Source organism: Alligator sinensis, unplaced genomic scaffold, assembly GCF_000455745.1.
Source record: "Alligator sinensis unplaced genomic scaffold, ASM45574v1 scaffold1255_1, whole genome shotgun sequence".
Taxonomy (NCBI): domain Eukaryota; kingdom Metazoa; phylum Chordata; order Crocodylia; family Alligatoridae; genus Alligator; species Alligator sinensis.
The window spans coordinates 228,883-234,180 of NW_005843120.1; positions in this window are offsets into that span (position 1 = coordinate 228,883).

Genomic DNA, 5,298 nt, shown 5'->3' on the forward strand with positions numbered 1-5,298 from the left:
TATATTGCTTGTAAGATGCACCTAATTTAAAAAGTGGTCCTCGGGGCAAAAAAAAAAATAAAAATCTGGGTGCACAGTCTGTGAGCTTAAGTCTATGCTAAGAGGGGACTGTTGCTTTAACCATGGTGGCAGCAATAAAGTGACTGCGTTCCCTTGGCTCTACCAGGAAAGGGAGTTTTTCTGCCACCAGTTATACCAGCTCCCCTGACTGGCAGCATCTCTCCTAGCAGACACACACCCAAATTGGAGATTTAGCTATAAAAATCTGGGTGCACAGTCTGTGAGCTTAAGTCTATGCTAAGAGGGGACTGTTGCTTTAACCATGGTGGCAGCAATAAAGTGACTGCGTTCCCTTGGCTCTACCAGGAAAGGGAGTTTTTCTGCCACCAGTTATACCAGCTCCCCTGACTGGCAGCATCTCTCCTAGCAGACACACACCCAAATTGGAGATTTAGCTGGAAAGGTGACACTGGCTACAGGGTGACACCCCCAGCAATGCCAGCAGGACTTTATAGTATAGACAAAGCCTTAAAATTAGCTTAACTGAGGTCTGAAAATAACTCTTGGACTCCCATTATTGGGTTAAACAAGACCTGGTGCAGTGGTATTTTACAGGAAGAGATCACTACTTTTAAAGGAGCTAGAAGCAAGGTGTTTTTGTTGATTTCTTTTATTGGACCAACTTATAGTTAGGAGAGATGTTAGACAAGCTTTCAGGCAGAACAGGCTCTTCATCAGGAGTGAGTGAACAGGGCAGTTTGCAAGCAGTTCACAAGTCAGTTTGCTGTCCCCTCTTTGAAGGGGAGCCTTTAAGGTAAGCTCTTTCTTTAATTAAGAGTAACTAACTTATATGTATTTAGTGTAAGTAGGTAAAACTCAACAATCAGACCAATACTTAAACCCCTTGTTTAACTAGAGTCCAGAGCTAGGAGGAGTTCACTAGGGAGTTTGCAGGGAAACTCTCACCTTCCTTCACTGTAAGCTTGATGAGAGGAAGCAGGTTAGCTGGGAAAAGGGAAGCTTTTGGGACCAAAGAGCAGCGAACAGGCCAGCTTACAGCGGAGCCTGCTACAGAAAATCTTTTGGAAAGAGGGGAAGGAAGAGAGAGGCAGCAGATTAGGAGACCTAGAAAAAAAGAGGACATTGCAATGCCAGAATCAGTGCTGCTGTCTCTGCCAGCTCTTCCTCTGCTTGCACCCATGACATGTCTGCCCAGGCAGAACCGGCCACTGTTGAGGCTTCCACCAAGGTCCTGGTTTGGCATAGTGGAGACTGTGACTTGCAGTGACAGCCAGGTGGAGGGGTGCCTGTGATGTGAGCGGTGCCTCCTGGTCATATCCCTCACGGAGCAGGGAAGAGAGCAACAGGAGGTGGCGAGGCTCCAAAGCATCCTCCACCATGAGGAGTTCATCAATTTGATACTGGAGGAGACCTCTAGGACAGCAGAAGGAGGACTGTCAGAGGCAGTGCTAGAGAAGAAAGAGGACACGGACTGCCAGGAAGGTTGAAGCTGGTAGCTTGTGATCTCTAGCAGCAAGCAGAAATCTTCATCTCCAACTGCAGCAGTTTGCTCAGTGAACAGATAGGGAGCCCTAGCGACAGTGGAGGAGGAGCACGTTCCACTGGGGGAAGAGGCCAAGCCAAGCCTCCCCAAGGTTGGGAGAATTGAGACTATTGCTACCAAGAAGCACCATGGTGGTGGTTGGAGACTCCCTTCTGTGGTGGAAGAAAGCATCCATCTGCCTGTCTGACCTGTTGTCTCGGGAGGTCTGCGGCTTGCCCAGAGCCCAGATCTGAGATGAATGCACGGAGCCCAGGAAACAAGCAGGAAGAGCTGGAAGTCCTCATACGGCCCCTGCTGCTCACAAACAGGGAAGAAGAATTGGTGGGCAATGCAGAAGTGGATGACAACTTGGGCAGCAGCAACCATGAGATGATAGAGTTCTTGATCCTGAGGAAAGGAAGGAAGGAGAGTAGCAGAATAAGGACCCTGGACTTCAGAAAAGCCAACTTCGATTCCCTCAGGGAATTGATGGGCAGGATCCCCTGGGAGGCCAGTATGAGGGGGAGAGGAGTCCAAGAGAGCTGGTTGTATTTTAAAGAAACCTTACTGGGGGTGCAGGAACAAACCACCCCAATGCACAGGAAGACTAGCAAATATGGCAGAAGACCAGCTTGGTTTAACAAGGAACTCTTCAGTGAGCTAAAACACAAAAAGGAAGCTTACAAAAAGTGGAAACTTGGACAAACAACCAGGGAGGAGTACAAGAGTATTGCTTGGGCATGAAGGAATGAAATCAGAAAGAATAAAGTGCAACTGGAGTTGCAGCCAGCAAAGGACATGAAGGGTAACAAGAAGGGTTTCTACAAGTATGTCAGCAACAAGAGGAAGATCAGGGAAAGTGTGGGTCCCTAACTAAATGGGGGTGGCAATCTAGTGTCAGATGACAGAGAAAAGGCTCAAATACTTAATACCTTTTTCACCTCAGTCTGCACAGGCAAGGTCACCTTCCAGACTACAGCACCTGGCAGCACAGTTTCAGAAGAAAGTGAGAAGCCAACAGTGGCAAGAGAATAGGTTAGGGACTATTTAGTTGGATAAGTACAAGTCCATGGGGCCAGACACAATGCATCCAAGGGCGCTGATGGAGTGCAGAGCCGCTGACCATTATTTGTGAAAACTCATGGCAACTTGGAGAGGTCCCGGACGATAGGAAAAGGGCAACACCAGTGGGAAGGAGGAGGATCTGGGGAACTACAGACCAGTCAGCCTCACCTCAGTCCCTGGAAAAATCATGGAACAGATCCTCAAGGAATCTACTTTGACGCACTTGGAGGAGAAGGAGATTAGGAACAGTCAGCATGGATTCACCAAGGGCAAGTCATGCCTGGCCTACCCTTTTGCCTTCAATGATGATATGGCTGGTTCTGTGGATGCAGGGAGACTGGTGGATGTGATTACCTTAACTTTAGCAAGGCTTTTGTTATGGCCTCCCATAACCTTGCAAGGAAGCTAAGGAAGTACAAGTTGAATGAATGAACTCTAAAGTGGTTGAAAAACTGGCTGCATCATTGGGCTCAGAGGGTAGTAATCAATGGTTCAATGTTTAATTGGCAGCCAGGATCAAGTGGAGTGCCCCAGGGGTCAGTCCTGGGGCTGGTTTTGTTCAGTATCTTCATCAACCTTCAGTATCTTCATCCTAGAGGATGGGATGAAGTGCATCCTCAGCAAGTTTCCAGATGACACCAAACTGGAGGACAGCAGTGTGCCCTTGTTCCCAAGAAGGTTAACATCATCCTAGGCTGCATTAGTAGGAGCATTGCCAGCAGATCAAGGGAAGTGATTCCCTCTCTGTTTGGCACTGGCGAGGCCACATCTGGAGTACTGCGTTCAGTTTTGGGCCCCCCACTACAGAAAGGATGTGGACAAATTGGAGAGAGTCCAGCAGACGGCAACGCAAATGGTTAGGGGCTGGGGGACATGACTTATGATGAGAGGCCAAGGGAACTGGGCTCATTTAGTCTGGAGAAGAGAAGACCGAGAGGGGATTTAATAGCAGCCTTCAACTACCTGAAGGATGGTTTCAAAGAGGATGGAGCTGGACTGTTCTCAGTGGTGGAAGATGACAGAACAAGGAGCGATGGTCTCAAGTTTGAGTAAGGGATGTTTAGGTTAGATATTAGGAAAAACTCTCACTCGGAGGGAAGTAAAGCACTGGAACAGGTTATCGCAGAGAGTACATGGAGGTTTTTAAGACCCAGCTAGACAAAGCTTTGGCTGGGATGATCTAGTTGGGGATGGTCCTGCTTTGAGCAGGGGGTTGGACTAGATGACTTGTGAGATCCCTCCCAACCCTATTTTTCTATTATTCTATCTATGATTCAGGTCTGTGTTAGGGTGCAGTAGGTCACTGTTTTATCTCCTAAGCTATATGGAAATGTAGCGTTTTTACAGGGAGATGCCAGTCAAGATGAAACTGAAGGAGGAGTTTCTGAACATGTAGGCTGGATTCTTTGGTGCAACTTGGCTGGGTTTGTGATGCCCTACATTTAACCTAATGGTACTTCACTGTCTGTTTGGTTATTAACGCAGTGAGAACCACTGCAACAGACAAAGAACTGGTGACAGCACCTTAACACATTCCAGCAAAGCAATACTCTCACCTTATCTCCATCCATCTTCCCAACAGCATTTATCATGTTGACACCTTGGTGACTCACTTCCCAGACAGAAAGAAGAAAAATAATAAAACTGGGGAAAGGGGGGAATTAGGCAACACAGAGCCCCTAGCATATAGGGGACAAGGCAGACCCTGATGTCTTCTGGTAGGTGCATGCAGAGTTGCTGGAATGGAGAGGAAAATGTAGGACCCCAGTATGGAAAAGAAGGGGCAAATCATAGAACTGTAGAAAATGAGGGTTGGAAGGGACCTCAGGAAGTCATCTATCCAACCCCCTGCTCAAAGCAGGTCAATTCTGATTCTGATCTGGTAAGGGGGCTCCAGGTCCTTGACCACCTGGGTGATAGTGATCATCACTTGCTGGAATTCATCATCCAGCGCAGGGTGACACGGGCCTGCAGCAAGGAGGTAGCCCTAGACTTCAAGAGGGCCAACTTCAAAGAGCTGAGGAGATTGGTGGGAGAGGCGCTGCGGTTCTCGAGGGCAGGGGAACTCAGTGCCCAAGATGAGTGGTCGTCCTTAAGGAGACGATACTCAGGGCACAAGGGGTGACAATTCCAACAAGAAGCAAGGAGGGCAAGAGTGCCCAAAAGCCTCCCTGGCTCACCAAGGACGTCCGGGAATGCCTGGTTGCCAGAAAGGCGGTGTACACCCGGTGGAACGGGGGCGCAATCTCCAAAGAGGAGTATACCTCCACTGCTCGGGCCTATAGGGGGGCTGTTAGGAAAGCTAAGGCGGACATAGAGCTAGGACTAGCGTCCAAGATCAAAGATAATAAAAAGTCCTTTTTCAAATATATAGGGAGGATGAAGAAGGTGCCAGGAAATGTGGGGCCCTGCAAGATACGCTGGGCAATCTGGTGGTTGCGCCAGAGAAGGCAGACCTTTTTAACCAATTCTTCACCTCTGTTTTCTTGTGCAGGGACTGGGACTCCCCCACCGTGATTCAAGATGGACTCAAGGGGAATGCCGCAAGACCTAAGGTTGAGGAGGACCGGGATAGAGTGCTTCTGGAGGGGCTGAACATGTTCAAATCAGCAGGTCCAGATGCTCTCCACCCCAGGGTGCTGAGGGAACTAGCAGGGGTTATTGCAGGGCCCTTGGCACGGCTTTACGAG